The following is a 19,208-nucleotide window of genomic DNA, read 5'->3' as shown; positions in this document are numbered from 1 at the left end:
CTGAGAATTTTAAAACCATGTAGAATCTTGGGTGAAAGACATGTGCCTGATAAAATCTGTCAAGGCCTGCATGTTTGCCATTATGTTTTAAAGTAGTCTTTTTCTTTTCCTGTGAGTAAATGAGCAAAGACGCTTTAGTCTTTCACCACAGTAGACAACAAAATAATATCCTTACAAAGATAAAAGCTGATGTTCTAACATTTTCCAAAGAAATTAGACTTTTGGAATTTTCAGTCTAAGGCCTAACTCCAGATCAGGTACAAGAGTTTAGTGACACGTGCATCTTTTTTTAACCTCATAAATAATTAATATCTATACTGTAAAATGTAAAAATACCTGTTTTAATAAGGGACTCTTTCGTATGAGATTCATTTCTTTTTACGGAATATTTTACCTATTTTTAGAAGTGAAATGCAAGTTCTTCCATTTACAGTAAGCTGTGCAGTCCATATGAACATGCTGGCTATTTGTATCTTGGGGGAAAGAAGGGAAATTCCTACGAGAGTTGCTTTTCCCAAATTGAGTATTGACATAAAATCATCTTCAGTTTGTAAATTACTATTGACTATGTTTTTAGTTTAAACATCTCTTTTCCTTTTCACAAATCACTTCAGTGTTTTCCTTGGAATTTGAGTTAATCCAATTTAAGTTTATCGGAACATTTGGCAGAAATTCAGGAAATGACCCTTGATCACTTTGGTATGTTTAAATCCAAGAGAGCTATGGTCAGATAGAGAGTTTGGGGGCACGTGGGCAAAATATTTCTGTGGTTTTTCAGCTATCTTAAAACAGTACCAGGAATCTGCAGCAATTGAAATGTGTCCATTTTTTAAACAAATACAATTCTTATTATGGCTGGCCTTCTTTTTATTGCCCCAAATACACCCATGCTCAATAAAGCCTCAACCAAATGCAGCCAGGAATGGAATGCTAGTTTATTTCTTCCAGAGCAGATTGCCAGAGTCCAAATCATCTGTCTGGAATCTAGAATGGGAAGAAAGTTGCTCCTTAAGAAAATTATGATAAGAATTTAACCAGTAAAAACTTGTGAAAGTATTACAAGTTTGAGAGACACTGTGTTTCCAATATGCCTGTTTTGTTAACTAATTATTATTTAGGTGGTTGTGGTGATTTAGTCACTAAGTCATATTCAACTCTTGCGACCCCATGGACTGTAGCCTGCCAGGCTCCTCTGTTCATGGGATTCTCCAGGCTAGACTACTGAAGTGGGTTGCCATTTCCTTCTTTGGGGGATCTTCCTGACCCAGGAATTGAACCCAGGTCTCCTGCATTGCAGGCAAATTCTTTACTGACTGAGCTACAAAGGAAGCCCCTCTAAATTATTATTTAGAGGAAGTAACAAAAATAGGAGGGATGTGTAATCTCTGCGGTCCCTTCTCAATCCCTTCTTTGCCCTGTATCCAGAGCAAAGGCAAAAAATGAGAGGATATTTGACAAACTCCAAACCTTATTTTCATTCACTTGTTCAGTCATTTAGATTGGAGAAGGGATATGCAAGAGCCCTTTTCAAACATTTGAAAAGAAAAGAAGTTAGATCCCTAAACTCACTCTTCACTGTGTAAACAGATTCTAGATGAATGAAAGATTCATACAAAATCAACGACGAAGACCCTGGAAGGATGAGCATTTTATCATGTTGAGATAGAAAAGGCCTTTCTAAGCATCGTATAGCACCAAGAAATTCTAAAAGAAAACAGATCTGACCACATGAAAAGTTAAAATGTCTGCATGGCAAGTTATTTGCCCTGAACAAAGTTTAAGGACAAATGAAAAGTGGAGAGAGAATGTGCAGCCTATATAGCAGATCAAAGGGTTGATATTTCTGATATACAAAAAAAGAAAAAAGAAAAACTCAAATAGAGGAAAAAACACTAAATAAGCAATAATAAATGTGCTAATATAAAAATATAAATTAAAATACCAATTTTATCTACCTGGATATAGATACATAATATTGCTCAAAAATAATAACATACTTTCTTTTCTACCCAGCAATTCTACCACTAGGCAGAACTTGTCAGGGGGATCTCTCATACCAGGCAAGGAGCTCAACCCCTTCAGGTTTATTGTCCCTGCAGTGCCAAGAATCCATGTGTCAGGTGGAGAGTCATGTCTCCTTTCTGGTTGCAAGGCAGATGCCTCCCCCTGTCATAGCTGATCTAGGGCTCTGCTGCTCTGAATGAATGTTTGGGAACAAGCCGATCAAATGTAAATCTGCTCAGAGGCTCGTTGTCTGGTTTTGTCCTCACTTGTCAGGAGCCTGTGTGGATATGGAAAAGGAGGAAACAGGGGGAAAAAAACCTGTTCCTAAATTGAGGGAGCACCTCACTGCCTCTGCTACCAGGGGAGGGGCTCTGAGGAAGCTGAGCAGTTCCGGGCAATGGTTAAGACCCAGATGCCACTGGCTAGCTTTATAAATAATGGGCCATATGAAACACTAAATGCCTGTGAGCTCTGGGGAGAATGTACCTATCTTCATGGCTACTTTTACTTTCTAATAAAGAAGGTACTTAACCTTAGTGTTTCATTTTGCACTTTTATTGTTTTAGTTTGCTCGTAGAATTTTTAAATTCTGTGTGACAGAGGTGTTTGCTAACACTGCAGTGGTAATCATATTGCAATATAAAAATATATCACATCTATATATTGTATACACTTACATTCACAGTGTTACATGTTATATCTCAATTTTTAAAAAGCAAAGTGAGAATTTTTAAAAAATCTGTGTTCACTTGGATAACAACTTGTTTTGTGTTTTATCCAAGAAAAGACAACACTATGGCTAAGAATTTTCAGGTGACTAAATGCCACACAATAGCTTCCCTCTCCTTCCCTCCCCTCCCCTCCCTTCCCCTTCCTGCACTTCCTTGCCTCTCCTCTCCTTTCTTTCTCTCCCCACCTCCCTCTCTTTTCCCCTACCTCCTTACAACCCCTCTCACCCCATTTTTCCCCCCTCTCTCTCTCACCAATCTAGGCACACTTAGAAAATATAACCAGAGTAGTATACCATTATTACAGGCAGAGGCCCCCTTCCTAGAGCTCCCTAGATTTACATTCCTTTCTGCGTATTAACCTAAAGGAGGTGCAAACAGCCATTACCCAGCATTCACGTCGACAGAGACATCAGTCATAGCTGAGCCACCTCCAGAGCCAGGTCTCTGGCTGAGCTCAGACAGTCAAACATTCCAGGCAAAGGAGAAGGGAGGTGTGCTCAGACTGCATTGCTAAACCCCTGGGCAGAGTCTGGAATCCTGTGAGTGCAAAGGAGCTTGGAACCATGTCTGTAACATTTAAACATTTAAGAAAATAGACCAAGGCAAAGTAATATTTCAAAATGAGAGAAAGTAATCTTACATGGCTTATCTCTGTATTTGAATTAAATTGACTGCAACTCACGAATGTTTTAATTCAGTTTAAAGATTGCTCATTCCTTCTTATTAGACCATCTCTTTGCTTGCCTCTTATCCTCAGTCTCCAGTCAGTGTTGCTTCTGGATTTCCTCTATCAGGTCCTACCTTCATGTTGAATAAAGACAGAAATTACACTCTATGGTAGTGCTGTCTCTTGTACCCCAGAGTCACTATAATTCATTTTGTGCTAGTGTTTACTCCTATGCTTTTGTAGCTTCTTTCAGGGCCTCTGCTAACCAACTTTCTGAAAATTAAATAAAACAAGTGCCCCTCAGGGATAACACAGCCCCAGACTGGGGGACCTGATGAAATACGGCCTCCATTTCAATCCTGACTTGGCCCTCAGCCTGGTGCCCCTGTGCAGTGAATAGCCTTTGCAGTGGTATATGGTCACCCTGCTTTCTCCTACTCCTGTTGCTCTAAAGTACAGAGAGAGATGAATGCTTAGAAAGAGGGACATGTGTGGTGTTGGAATGAAGAATTTATGGGACTCAAATGCAATATTGGCTGAGTCTGGCCACCCGGCTGACCACACTGACTATGCACTCCTGCTTCTTTTTGTGTATTCCCTGTGGAATGTTAAAATGGAACCCTTTTGCTCTCAGAGTTTTGGCAGAGGCCCTAAGTCTGAGACCCAAATATTCTAGGATCCTAAAGAGAGGTTTTAGGCCACCTTTGCGGGATATGCTTACAGACTGACTCCTGTTCTGCTGGCATTAGTCCATTACTCACCTCCAAGTGATAGAATAAAAGGGATGAAGATGCCAGGATTAAGAGTATCTTTGGCGAAAGTTGTTGCAGGCGGGGAGTGGATGGAAGAGGGAATGTTTCTGCCATTTCAAACCCACTAAGGAAGTCTTTAGAGACACAGAGAAGTTGTCATGTGTACCTTGGCGTGTGACAGAATACCTAAAAAGTCTGAAGAGGACAGACTGTCTCTAGCTGGCTGGTCTGGGTCCATGGAGTAGAGTTTGGTTGGTCATGAGCTATATTTCCAGAGTTCAGTGGGGCAAGGGCATTTCTGCTTGGTCAGATAAGGATCCCAGGGACCAGATTTGGGTCATTTAGTAATGGACTCTATCCAAGAAGACTGCTTGGAGGGGGAAAGTGACCCCTGAGAAATGGAGGTGGCATCAAAAAACCACGTGGAGGAGTCCAGCTATTGTCATTGGGAAACTTATCTATGGGGAATCTTTGAAGGATCCACAAAAATGCTTTAGAAGAGAGAGAAATAGTGTTTCAATTCTGTACCCTGAAAGGGCACTGATGCCAAATTGTAAGTCACCAATCAAATAAGGCCTTTCTTCCCTCTTCTTTTCCTTCCTACCAGGCTTCAACCCAGGGAAGACCAAACACCTGCAGGTCAGGCTAATAGATGAGGCAGAACAAGCAAAAACGGGGAAACATCCTCTCCTTTCCCTTCCCTTACTGACAATTTCCTAGTGTGGGGCAGGCCAGAGCTGGCAGTTGGGAGAAACTTAAAATTAAATAAATTTTGGAGTTTCAATAATGTCCTAGATGCTAAACGCAATCTGTGGGTTTTTGATGTTGTTCTTGTCAAGAGTAACTGAAAAAGCCATGAGATGGTCTGAGGTCGTACCCAGGAGCAGGGCAGCACAAGTTGAAAGAATTAGTTTCACAGGATGGTGATGGGCAAGAACAATGTTGCTTTCTGTTTCTACCTTTTCAAGTTTCGGTTTCTTTAGGAGCCAGTTCTGCATGGACCATAAAGAGTCTTGCAGAGAAGCGCATGTATGGTCCTGGTTCCCATGCACTCTCACCTGCTGTCAGCCCCCACAGCTGTCTCCTTCCTCTTGGGTATCATTGACTTCCCCCTCTCTACTGGACCTTGACTTTATATCACCCATCTTAGAAAAACATGATTCCACATTCCCTTTAGCAACTGCTGTGTTCCCTGTTTCCCTTCATGGAAAAAATTTGAAACTGTTAGCTGACTCTGGGTCTCTGTTTCTCCATCTCTCCTCGGCTCACTGCAGTGGGTTTTCGTCCCCACTGCACCACTGAACAGGCTCTTAGCAGGATGCGTAGTTCTCTCCCCACGTCTCAGCTGACTTCCTCAGCCGGGCTCCCCCTTCCTGAACCATGCTCCTCACTAGGCTCCTGTGTTAAACGTCTGTCTAGGCTCTTCCTACGCTCCTGGCCTTTCATCTGCCAGCTCTTCCTCCCCTACCAGCCCCTGTCCTTGGTCTTTTCATCTCTGTCCAATCTTTGAGACGGAACGATTTTAAAATTATTTCAATCTTTTTAGCAGGTATAGAACTATTCTATTTCTTAAAACAATTTGATATATTGAGGATTTAATCTCTTTAATTGATTCAGAACTGTTGAGATTTTAAATGGTTTCTAGTGTCCATATGGTAACTAAAAAACATTTTATCCATTTCATATAAATTTTAAAAATAAAGTTACAAAAGGGTGTTCATTATTCTCTTATCTATTAAATGTCTGTAGTGGTGGTCTCCTTTTTATTCCTGGTGTTGGTCATTTATGTTTTCCCTTTTATTCTTGATCAGTTTTATTAAGGGTTTATCACTTGCATTAAGAACCAACTTTGGCTTTGTTTATTTCCTGTTACATCTTCTTAATCTATTTCATTGATTTCTACTCATAATATTTCCTGTTTTTCTATTTTCTTTGGATTTAACTTGCCTGACATGAGAATTAGGTTTGTTGCTTTTCAATATTTCTCTTCTCTTTCCTTCCCTGACCTCCCTTCTCTTTACTCAATATGCTCTATGCATTTGGACCTGTAAGTTTCCTTTATGGCATCATTGTTAAGTAAATCACTTTCATTATCATTCAGTTCATAATATTTTCTAATTTATTTCTTATTTTTGAGTTGTTTAGAAATTCATTACCTAATTTTCAAATATTTGGGGGGTTTCCTAATTATTTTCTGTTATTGATTATATTTTAATTCCTATGTATTCTACATGATTTGATTTTTTGAAAAAAAGTTAAGACTTCCATTAAGGTCTTTCTGTATCTTTATATTTAAAGTGATTCTGTTTTTGACAGCACACAGTTGTGGGGCTTTAATTTATTCAAACTAATAATCTATTTTTAAAAACATATTTAGTTCATTTACATTAGATGGAATAACTGATATAGTTGGGTTTAAGCCCACCATTTTATTATTTATTTTGTTCATCTTTTCTTTGTTCTTCATTCCTCCTTTTGGATTAACCAGGTGTATTTTATGATTTTGTTTCTCTACTCAATTAATAGGTGGCTGGTGTTCTTGCCTGGAGAATCCTGGGGACCGAGGAGCCTGGTGGGCTGCCGTCTATGGGGTCGCACAGAGTCGGACACAACTACAGCGACTTAGCAGCAGCAGCAGTCATAAATTATTGTGGTTTTCTTTTGAGATTTCTCTAGAGATTATAATATGCATCCTTGATTTAATACAGTCCATCCTAACCTTTGTGCTATTATTGTCATGTATTTTATTTATATGTTATAAATCCCACAAGACATTATTGTTACATGAAGCAGGCAAAAGTATTTCATGTTTGTCCACATATTTACACCTTCTGATGCTTTCCATTTCTTCTTTCAGTCCTGTGCTTTCAAATGATCGTTACCTCCCATTGTTTCAGCAGTATGGATCTGCTGGTAAACATGTCTCACTTTGATTTTTCTGAAATTTTCTTTATTTTGCTTTCATTTTTGATGATATTTCAAATGAATGTGGAATTCTAGGTTGACAACATTTAATTTTAGCACTTTGAGAATGTTATTCCACTATCTTTTGGCTTCTATAACATGTTGAAAAGTCAACCAGTAGTCCTATGGTTGCTCATTTGAAGCTAATATATTTTTTCCCCTGGCTGCTTTTAAAATTTCTCTCAATCCTTGACTATTAGACATTGACAAATATATGTCTATGTATGGTTTGTTTGTTCATTTGCTTGTTTTAGTCCTGCTTAGAATTTGCTGAGCTTCTCTTGGATCTGGGAGATGATATCTTATCAACTTTGGAAAGTCTTGGCCATTATTTCTTCAAATATTATTTCTGCTTCAATTTATTTCTCCTTGTCTTCTAGTACTTTGTTGAAATATGGTAGATCTTTTAACTTTGTTTCATGTGTCTCTAATGCTCTGTTTTATTTTTATACAGGCTTTATACCCATGCTTGAATTTGCGTATTTTCTATTGTACTATCTTAGAATCTAATAATCTTGTCTTCTCTGTTGAGTATGCTGCTAAATGTGTTCTCAACTTCAGTATTTTGCCCATCTAGTTTTTCTTTTTTGCATGGAACCCCTATCTCTGTTAATATTCCTTATCCTTTCATCCATTTTCTTGCTTTTCTTCTATTTCCTGTAATATATTCATCAATTAGAATCCTTGTTTGTTAGCTTCACTATTTGAATTATTTGTAGGTCTGGTTCTATTATTTATCTTTTCTTGATTAGGATTATCAATCATCTTTTGCTATTTTTTTTTGCTTGTCTTGTAATGTTTTGTCAGACATTGTAAAAAGCACTGAAGAGGCTCTAGGTGATGCCCCACACTAGAAAGGGTTTACACTTTCCCTGTGAGGCAATACAATGAAGAGTTTATCTTTGAGAGCGGTAGGGGTTACTTTTGAAAGACTTTAGTCTACTTCTCATTTTTCCCTGTTCATCAAACATAGTCCATCTGGGTTTTTGATTAGATCCTACAGGATCTCTGTCTTCTCAGTCCTGAGAGTGGGAAATTTAGTGCTGTACTTTGCAGTTTTAAACTTAGCTCTTTACCTTTCTCTCCTTGCCCTGTCTCAACTTTGAAACCTAAAAGATGTCCCAAGGGGTACCTGGTTATGTGTTTGAATGGGAGGACCTCTTTCTCTGGTTGGACTTTTTCTTCTTAGCACCATGAATCTAGAGGAGATTGTATTATGCCTTTTGGAATTCTTCTGCCAAACTTCCCAGCCTTCTTTGCATAGTCCCTGAACTCTGAAGATGTCCTATGGGGAAAACCAGTTGTGTTTAGCACTTCTCAAGTTTTTAGTTTCTCTCACCAGCCCCATGAGATTACCAAAAACCTCTCTGGTTTCTCTTTTCTCAAAAAAATTAATTCTTTACAAGTCAAGTTTAATTCTCAGTCTGTGCCCAGAATTGTTGGATATCCCCAAAGAAGAAAACAAATGTAGTTCATATAGCCCTCATTGCTTCCTTGTTCCCTGAGACCCTTAAAAATGTAACTTTTGTAATCTAGCTGGCTCTTTCTAGTTGTAGCAATGGGAATTATAGCTCTTTATATCCCGTGACCTACCACGTTTAACTTAGGGACAGAAGTCCCCTGATCCTTATGTTTTGAGGATAAAAGCCAATCAATAGGTTACAACTTCAAGAATTGAAAAGGGCCAGAACCTGCCTATAGTAGCTGGATTCCAGGAAGTAGAAAGTTACATTGGTTACCCAGACTTAAACTCTTAATTTCAGAGGACATGAGCAAATATGTAGCATGGCTCCACTTGACGTGAGGAGGAAAGTGGTCAGAATGAATGGTGGCTCTTGAACAGATCATATATGTTTGCAGCAATAACCATAGCTAGCAGTGATCAAAATAGACTTTATGCACAGGTAGGAAGGGAGTCCTCTCCTCTTTTTGTGCTGGGTATTTAAACAGGATTAAATGTGACTCAAAAAATTTTAAAAACACGTACTCTATTTCACAGAGGGAAACTACTTTTTACACTGTTATTTCTAGTAGTACAACCAGGTAGCTGGTTATAAAATTGACTCAGAATTGTGGGACTTCAAGAAATTTTATAAATGCCTTAATAATTTTATTTTGCTTAAATTGTCTTTTTCATGTGTATACAGATAGACGCACAGATACACATATATATGTGTACATGTATATATGTTTATTCATGTATGTGCATAATACAGTTTTTACTCTACCCTCACTTTTCAGTCATTAATAATATAAAATGGGTACTTATTTTTTAATTATGCTTTTAAATTCTATTATTCTTTTTCAAGAACAATATTGTTATTGTAAGCTGGATCCTTACCTCTTACACCTTGACTTTACTAGTTTTTAGATCCTTTTTTTGCTTTGTGTTTTGGTCAGTTGAGGATGCCTTACATTATTTCTTCTAAAAGATATTGGTATTTTGTAAGAAGTTGCATGCCTGACTATGTCTCTTATTGTCTTCATGAACGAAAAATAACTTTGAAATCCTCAGACTACAGATTTTTGTATGACTACAGATTTTTTAATGACCCCATCGCTGTCATTCTCAACCTTGAGTGCACATTGTCATTTCCTGGGAGCTTTAAAAATACTGATCCCTGGGTCCCATTCCCAGCAATTCTGATTTAATTGATCTGTGATGTGGCCTGGATATCAGGATTAAAAATGAAATAAAATAAAAACAATAAAAAATATGCTTGGGCTCCATTCTGGGTCAGTTAAACTCTAATTTTCAGGAATGGGGTTTGAGCATCAGCAAACTTTTTCTGCTTTGTGTGAAAAATGCTCAAGCTTGCTGACCCTACAGTCAGTTTCCAACTGTGTCCATCTTGTTCCTTATTGCCATCAATGAAGATTAGAATTTTGCTTTTATATTTTCAGATTTTTTTTTTTTTTTTTTTTTTTTTGCGATCCTTTCTTACCTGTCATCATCCTTTTTACTTGTTCTGTAGTCTCTTTATGCCAGATGATCTTCTTATAGCTTTCCCCTCTTTAACTATGGAGGTAAGTCATTTTACATCTTATAAAATAGTTTTCTAAAATTTTCTTTTGTATTTTGCAGGAGATCATTTTTGGAGAGGCTTGCTTTTCTTCTGTATTTCCAAAATGATTCTCCCTTGCCCTTTTTCCCATATTAGTTTTTGGCCGGACCTCTGTTTTGTTGTTTCTGTGGCTTTGGTTTACATGATTTCTTCTTTTTTCCCATTTCAAATATGGCAAAACTGACCAACCCAGAGGTTGAGAACCCAGGTCTCCCACATTGCAGGAGAGTTCTTTACTGTCTGAGCCACCAGGGAAGCCCCTCATTGGCCCCCCTCTTGGGTAATATGGATGGTAGGTGATTACTTTTCTCAAATCCTCCTCTGTGGCACTGTTGTAAACATTCCCATCTCCCAGTCCCACCTCCAAAGTCCAGGTTTTCTCTTCATGTGCTTTTGCTTGTAGTTCTATTTGCCTGACCCTCTCACATTCATTCCCATGGTCCACATGTATTTTTAAAAATTTCTTCCAGCATCATTCTCACTGTGCTGTCTTTCATCATTGTCCACCCATAGTGCTTTCCTCATGGGACCTCTTTTCTTGGGAAGCCACGTACTAACTTTGGAACACACCTCCTGCTTTACTTCTGGCCCAGTTCTTTTTTGGGGTTTTTCCATGTCTGCCAGATGGTGACAGACTGAGGAACAGTAACAACAGAGAGCGAGAGCAGTGAGTCAGGGAGGGGCTGATGTGCTTCCTTGTGGGTATGTGACTGGCTGTCTTGTGGCCTATCAAGGGGACTGATTTGAAATACCTTCCTGTACCTTTTATTCAGATGGATGAAGTGAGTTGGGCTAAAAACAGGATAGGCTATGCTCCATCCACCTGTGTCTGGATTATAACTGTATAATCTACAGAGCTCCATGGGTGCTTCTAGATATATAAGGTGGAGAGTCACTGTTTTGATCAATGCTTGGAAGAAGCTGCAAAAGGGACCAGTGGGACCCCCATCTCAAACTGGAAACTCAGGCTGAGTTTGAGCAGAATAACTCCATGGAGGTGTGAGATTCAATGGAGGACAAAGACAATAAGTGAATAGGTTTTTCAGTCATCCATGTGATGGTGTTACTGGGACAGGGACCTTGAGAAGGGAGTGGAGGGGGGCAGGTGTGAGAAATGGTAGAGAAGCAGTGTTCTCTCAGGATCCTGAGTGGATACAGCAGAAAGGAAGGGGAAGAACCAGTGACCACAACAAGGATTCCAATCTTCTGAGTGTTCTTGGCCAGAATAAATGCCTGTCTGGTCCTTTTAGAAATGGCATACTGAGGTTCAAAGACAACAGCAATCACTTAGCTTTATCCATTCACTAACGAGTGTTTATTGAACACCTACTGTGTGCTAGGCGTTTTGCTAGACCCTGGGGATGAAATTTAGTGAAAAAGCACACAGTCCTTGCCCTCATAAAGCCTTCAGTCTAGATGCTTTAGAGACAGCATCAATCAGATAATCTTACCAATTAGCATGTATCATAACTTGAGGGGAATGCTCTGAAGGAAAGGAACTCCTCCACTATGAAAACATGTCAGAAGGGAAGCTAAGGAAGGAGGGGATGTGGGTCTGGGATATAGCGTGCCAGACAGAGAGAGCAGGTGACAGATTTTCCAGAGTGCAGAAACTCAGAGTGTGATGAAAGCAGGTTCAAGACAAGGCAGGGCAGGTGGGCAGTGCCTCCCAGAACGGGAGACCCCTGTCATCTGTGAGCACTGCCCTGCTCAGCCCTGTCTTGCTCAGTTCCAGTCATACCTCAAGCTCGTAAGGCATTGTTGACTGAGTCAGCCTCAGTAAGCAAGAAGGTTTTTTATACACTACCTGTGAAATGCTATAATGTATGATGATTAATAAAATAATAAAACTTTATTCTTTTCCTAAAGCTATTATGAAAAGTTAATCTGACTTTCAGTTTAGTCCCTCAGTTGTGTCAACTCTTTGTGACCCCATGGACTGCAGCACACCAGGCTTCATCCATCACCACTCCTGGAGCTTGCTCAAACTCATGTCCATCTAGTTGGTGATGCCATCCAACCATCTCATCTTCTGTTGTCCCCTTCTCCTTCTGCCTTCAATCTTTCCCAGCATCTGGGTCTTTTCTAATAAATCAGTTCTTTGCATGAGTTCCTTGGAAGGTCAAAAGTGGCCCAATAAATCTACTTTAAACTTGACCAGAGCTATCTCTTCCTGTAAAGCCAGTGGATTTTCAAGTGAGGAAATCATTAGTCTAGACATCATCTTTGTCTGAAAAGGAGCAAGCAACCACTTGTGTGTCTGTACCATGTTTCTCAGGATTTATGAAGCCTCTGTCATCCTAGTCTTCAAACAAATTTATTCTGATCTATGGTCACATTTATGAGTGGGAATATTTTCCCATTCATAGTTCCTTGGGTGTGGTGGATCACTCTGTCAGAATTACTGCAGGCTGATTATTTTCCTCCTTTTTTTAAAAGATTAAAGTATAATTGATTTACAATGTTGTGTTAGTTACAGGTATAAAGGAAAGTTATTCATATATATGTGTGTGTGTATATATATATACATGCATTATAACTGAACTAAATTTATTGGAAGCTTATATTCAGTTATATATATACACACACACATACACATATATTCATTTTCATATTCTTTTCCCTTATAGGTTATTACAACATATTGAGTATAGTTCCCTGTGCTATAGAATAGGTCCTTGTTGGTTATCTATTTTATATATAGCTGTGTGTATATGTTAATCCCAACCTGCTAATTTATCCCTCTCCCAGTCTTCTTTGGTAATAACCATAACTTTGCTTTCTAAGTCTGTGGTCTATTTTTGTTTTATAAATAAGGTCATTTGTATCATGTTTTTGGATCCCATATGTAAATGATATCATATGTTATTGGGCTTACTTCACTTAGTATGCCTCCATTTTAAAATTGATGTTTTTCCATACTAAATGTTTTATCTATCTATCATCAATCTGTCTGTCTATCTACCTATCTATCTACCCTTCCTGGCTCATTTCCGAAGTTAGGGCCTTTACGTGACTTTAGCCCCAAGAGAACTTCACTTTCCAGTCTGTGCCCTCCCTGCTGGGGTCCCCAAGTCCTGCATCTTTCTCTTACTCTAATCTTCCACTATTCCCCCTCACCCTCTCGTGTTTCTGTCTCTGTCTCTCTCTCACTTGCTCTTCACACTTTTCACACTCCCACTTTGGCTCCTGTCTTGCCCTTGGCCCTACTCTCCTTCTTACTTATACTTTCTCCCTATTTCTTTCTTTCAGTCTCACTCTCTCACCCTCAGTCTCTCTCTCTCCCTCTTATAATTTGTACAATGATCTCCCCACATTTGTAGTTTCAGCTATGACCTGCACGAGGTATCTTGTCTATATTTGTAGTTATGGGGCTCTTGGAGTTGCTAATAACAGAAACCAGCTTTGACTGGCTACGAAAAAGGAGGGAAATTTTATTAGAAGGTTATAGAGACATCTCACAAAATCAACAGTTGAACAATCATGAAAACAAATGGTCCTTGGGTCCACTGCTAATTCATGAAGTTAATACTGGTAATTCCAAGTTTCTTTGGTTTTCTATTCCTTGCTTTCAAATCCCTGAGAGAGAGAATTTGACTAACTTGATCTCACAGTGGATCCTTCAGCTGTGGATTGAGGTCAGGGTTGCCATATGCAGATGAGATGAGTTTTGGTTTGCCACATCTGTTGTGCCATTTCCAGTGTTCATAAACTAGGCAGCAACCCAAATGGCTATACCCTTAAATATCAATCCAGCTCTGGTTTTTCTGACTTTTGGAAGATAGACCCACTTGATTGAACCATTAAAGTGACTGAAATTCTCATCTTCTCTCTATCTAATGTCCACTGGGATTCACTTTCACTAGGTCCTCCAGACTGGCTGTTATCACTAATCCCTCTGTATCCTCGTCCACACTACATGTCCAGTAACAGTCATACAAACCCAAACCTGTGCATAAGAAATAGAAGAGCCCAGTAAATAAGAAAACATAAAGCTTGGGGGATAGATAGAAATAATTCACATTTTTCAACTGGAATTGGGCCTTGGTCACAGTAAATAGAACACTTTAAAATATGAATTACCTAATGATTCATATACTTATCCATTTAAAATATTTTCTGAGCACTGACTTTCTGGTGGTAATCAGACAAGTCCCAGATCTTGAATCCTCTGGTCTAACAAGGATGATCAGGAGCTAGTTAAAGAGCCTCACAGAACTGTATGTAATTTGCAACTATTTTAAGTACTCCAAAGAAGATGTACGATGGTATTTGAGCACAGTTAATGGGAGGCCAGGGGAGTCTTTCCCTGAGGAACTGATGCTTGCTCTGAGATCAGGAGTGAGGGTGGGGGTAGGAGTGGGGGTATCCGGGAGGAGAAATTGAGAAGAGCCTTCCAGGCAGAGAGAGCAGGGGGTGGGTGGCTCTGGTGCGTTTGAGGAACTGGGAGTCTAGTGTGCAGTGGGAGAACAGAGGTGAATGAAGATCAAGGGAGGAGGTAGATGAGATAGAGCAGGCAGGGCCAATGCTCGTGGGGCCAGCCCTCAGGTTACAGATTTTGACTGAGAAGCCGATGAGGGTTTTTTTAAGCATTGTAACAGAATTAAATTCAAATTTTAAAATGACCATCCTGGCTGCTGTGTGGAGAATGAATTCGAAGGGATTTGAGAGGTTATGGGCAAAGTAATCACTCACCACAAAGTAAATCACTCACCACAATGAGTGATATCTGGAAATAACTATTGTGAAATATCTGCACGTCCATAGAATTGGCAGAAAACCAAAATTCTCTGATAATTTTATGCCTATTTTCATTTTGAACCTGCCAGTCATTATAGTTTAGAGGTTGTGTGAAGAAAGTTGTAATAACGTCAAGACAGAAATATTAAGTGACTAGGATTTGCCCCAGATGATGAAATAAAAATATCATGTATGAATCAAGGATAACTCCTAGGTTTATGACTTGAGAAATTAGGTAAGTGTTTGGTATGACTATCTATACTGTCTTCTTAATAAGTGTTGGTTATCCAATGGGAAGGGGCTACCCTGGTTAAGCATTTTCTTCAGCTGGTTAAGTTCCTAACTCAGCTTACATATTTAATCAATTTCTTTTGTCATATACCATATTGGAAATCATGTATCTTTTTAAAAATGCATGTATTTTCTCTAAAGGCCTGTAAAGACTGTATTTTGGAGCTTGCAGGAAATACCGAATTTAGGTACTTAAGTTATTATGAAAGATATCCTTCAAAACTTTCTGGTAGCTTATGACTCACTCAAACTCAAGTTTATTAGGAACATATTGAGACATTTCAAAACTATCATTTTAAATGCTGACAATTGTTTATGATGGTAGGAAACTTGGAGGTCATCTGAGTATCCATTGCTGGAGAATGGGAAGGTAGAATGTGGTGGACAGAGAGGCTTAAAGAAACAGACTAGATGTCCACACCACAAGGGCTGTGTTCAGTACACAGTTATCTCAGTGGGGAAGATGTGGCTGAAGCTAGAGTATTTCAGACTCACAATAAAACGCAATTTCCCTACAAGATTTTAATAAATAATTTCTTCGTTCTTCCCCCTTTCCTTCCCTTCACTTATTCAGTTAATGTTTTTAAAGTCTCAACCACTGTGCCAGGCACCAAGTATACTGTAAAGAAGTGTTTAGATATTGTTCCTGTCCCAGTGGAAGGGGGAGGAGACAGGAACAAATGGTCACATAAATAAAGATATGGGCACAAATTGTGATGAGTTCCTTGAAGAAAAAATGCATGTTGCTGAACTATAAAGAGGTAGACCATGGTAGGCTTTTTAACAAAGAGATATTTGAGTTGAGACTTAAAGAATGGTATTTCTTCAGAAACTGGGAGAAGAGCATTTCAGTCCATAGGAATAGCATATGCAACAGACCCAAAGAGAAAAAGGGTCTAGTTTCTATGAGAAAATGAAAGAACCTTGGTATGGGCACACATATGAGCAAAGAGACTGGGGTACAAAATGGGGCCGGAGAAACATGTGGAGGCCAGATGTACAGGCCTATGCCCTGTAGGTCTTGTTTCTAATCTTAGATTTTAGCTCACAGACAACCTAACATCTGTTGAGGGTTTTGTGCTGGGAAGTAAAATTATTTGACTGACATTATAAGACAATGTCTTTGGCTACTATCAGGAGAAAGGGTTGGAATCAGAACAAGAATGGGTGCTAGAAAAACCATTAGGAGGATTTTTCCGAGTTCAGATGAGAAGTGACTGGGACAAGGAAGTGGTAGTGAAGATGGGGAGAATTGAGTGGATTTGAGAGCTATTTTAATGGTAGAATAAATAGAACTTAGTGTTACATTAGATAAATGTTGGTACCATTACTGAGTAGCACAGGTTGTCAGGAAATCACATTTTCAAGAAAAGATCAGGAGTTCTATGTTGGACGTGTAAAGATCCCTGTGTAGTTGTGTACAAGTTGGTTATATGGGTCTACAATTGAAAGAGCCATCAATCTGGGAATATATATAACAGAAAATATATTTAAATTTATTAGAATTTATGAGTTAACCAAGAAGGAGAGTATCTAGTAAGAACAGAAATGGCCCCAGGGTGAAGCCCTGAGGACATCCAGTGTTAGGGAAAGGAGAAGCTTGGAAAAAGAAGGAGAGCCTAGGAGGAAAATGCTAGCAGTGTGGTGGCATTAAAATCAAGAGAGGAGAATGTTGGAGAAGGAAATGGCAACCCACTCCAGTATGCTTGCCGGGGAATTCCAATGGACAGAGGAGTCTGGCAGACTAGAGTCCATGGGGTTGCAAGGGCTGGACATGGCTTAGCAACTGTACCACCACCACCACATATATTTGTTATATGGGGTGAAAGCCTGAGGTTTTTGAACTGGAAACTTCCTGAAATTTGTATCTCCCTGCAGTTCCCATAAATATAATGTAATAAGAGGATGCTCTTTGGTAAAAAAAGAAAAAAAAAATGGAGAGAGAGGAGAATGTTTTGCAAAGAAAGTGGTTGCTAACAATGTCAAATGATGCTGAGATATTGAGTAAAATAAGACTGAAAAATCTCCATTGGATTTGGCAACATGGAGTTCATTAAGGACCTTGAGAAGAACAGTGTGGGAGGTAAAGGAGTGGACAAAGCCAGTTTACAGTAGAATTAATTGTGAGTAGGAAGTGAAAGAGTGGATACCATATGGACAGAAATCTCCCAAGAAGTGTGACTATGAGGGGACACGAGATTAAACAATACAGAAAGGAAGTGTATTGGGCACCTCTTTTATGTCACTTCAAATCTTGGCTCCATTTTTTACCCCAGCCACTGCCTTCATAAGCTCTAAGCAGAGTCAATCTGATTCCCATAGGTTTTACTTGACAGTGCTTTGCCTTGCGCCCCTTCTACGCTGGAGCTTCTTTACTTTGTGGCTGGGAACTCCTGAGGGAAACTTTTTGGTTTTCATGCCTATATAACCCAGAATCCACAGGAGATAATATGCCAGGATTGACCAGCAGGTAATGGGAGCTGATGGATAAATGCCTTTATTCCCTTTTTCCCCTTGGGTGGATGACTTTGAGACATATTTCATAAGTCTATGGAGAAGGACCCATGAGGCTGAACATCAGGTACCTTTAAAAGTGGTTTAAAGAAAGCAGGCATCTATGTATTACCTTTCCTTCTTCCCATGTTTTGCCCCTCTGTCCCCAACCCTGAGATCACTTTTAGATAAACCACCTACCTGTATGCAAGCTCTCAACTCATACTAGAGCCCAATGGGGAGAATCTGGTAGAAAAGGAAACAGTGAAGATACAGAAGAGTGAAGAGATAACTAATGGAGCAAGGCCTCTGAGGAAGCAAAAGGAGATGGGACCCAGAGTGCTATGGAGAAACTGACTTTTTCAAGGAGAAAAGGCATTTCTTCTATTGTGAGACAGGAGAGCACATGAAGATAAATATGGGGCATGTCTGTTTGCAGTTTGGAGATTGTGTTGATGAGAGAGTTCTGTTTGTATGAGTTAGGGTTGAATTAGAGACATAGACCCAGTAGAAGGTGGGTATATATAGAGAGAGACTGATGGGTTGCAAGGAATTGACTTGTATGATTGTAGGGTAGCTCCAAAATCTGTAGGGCAGACTGTGAGGAAGGGCACAGTGGCTGAATTTCTTCCTAATCAGGAAAGCGTCAGGTCTGTTCTTAGGACCTTCCCACTGATTAGAATCAGGCCGACCCAAAATATCTGGGATAACTTCCCTCACTAAAAGTCAACTGATTATGGATGTCGAGTGTATTTACTAAATACCTTTACAGCATTACCTAGATTACTGTTTGAACAGTTGAGGACTGCAGCCTAGCCAAGTGGATGCATCAAAAGACCATCACATGAAACTGGAGCCTGTTATACAGAGTGAAGTAAGTCAGAAAGAAAAACACCAATACAATGTATTAACACATATGTATGGAATTTAGAAAGATGGTAACGACAACCCCATATGCAAGACAGCAAAAGAGACACAGATGTAAAGAACAGACTTTTGGACTCTGTGGGAGAAGGGGAAGGTGGGATGATTTGAGAGAATAGCACTGAACCATGTATATTATCAATTGTGAAATAGATGACCAGTCCGAGTTCGATGCATGAAACAGGGCCCTCAAAGCAGGTGCCCTGGGACGACCCAGAGGGATGGGATGAGGAGGGAGGTGGGAGGAGGGTTTGGGACGGGGAGGGGACACATGTACACCCATGGCTGATTCATGTCAATATATGGCAAAAACCACCACAGTATTGTAAAGTAATTAGCCTCCAATTAAAATAAATTAATTAATTAAAATAAAAACAAAGCAAAAGAGACATCACGCTATCTTTTTCTACCTCTAAAGCTGTGCTATCTAACAGAAGATTTTGCATTGATGGAAATATGTTATTTCTGCATCATCCAATAAAACAACTACTGGTCACATATGGCTATTGAACTATTGAACACAATGCTTAGTGTAATTGAGGAACTAAGTTTTGAATTGTATTTAATTTTAATTAAT

At 39.3% G+C, this 19,208-nt stretch overlaps 1 long non-coding RNA gene across 1 annotated transcript in view; it reads left to right on the top strand.

Annotated features, from left to right (window-relative positions):
* The window catches only part of LOC133072140 (uncharacterized), a 116,503-nt gene extending 106,668 nt beyond the window's left edge, over positions 1–9,835 (top strand). Inside the window, exon 3 of the long non-coding RNA XR_009696641.1 lies at positions 6,681–9,835. This is a non-coding gene — a long non-coding RNA (uncharacterized LOC133072140). The remainder of the gene's footprint in view (positions 1–6,680) is intronic.
* The last annotated feature ends 9,373 nt before the right edge of the window (positions 9,836–19,208 follow it).

The sequence above is a fragment of the Dama dama genome, chromosome 18, assembly GCF_033118175.1.
Source record: "Dama dama isolate Ldn47 chromosome 18, ASM3311817v1, whole genome shotgun sequence".
Taxonomy (NCBI): domain Eukaryota; kingdom Metazoa; phylum Chordata; class Mammalia; order Artiodactyla; family Cervidae; genus Dama; species Dama dama.
The sequence above is the reverse complement of the archived record's forward strand: the minus strand, read 5'-3'. Positions and strand labels throughout refer to the sequence as shown.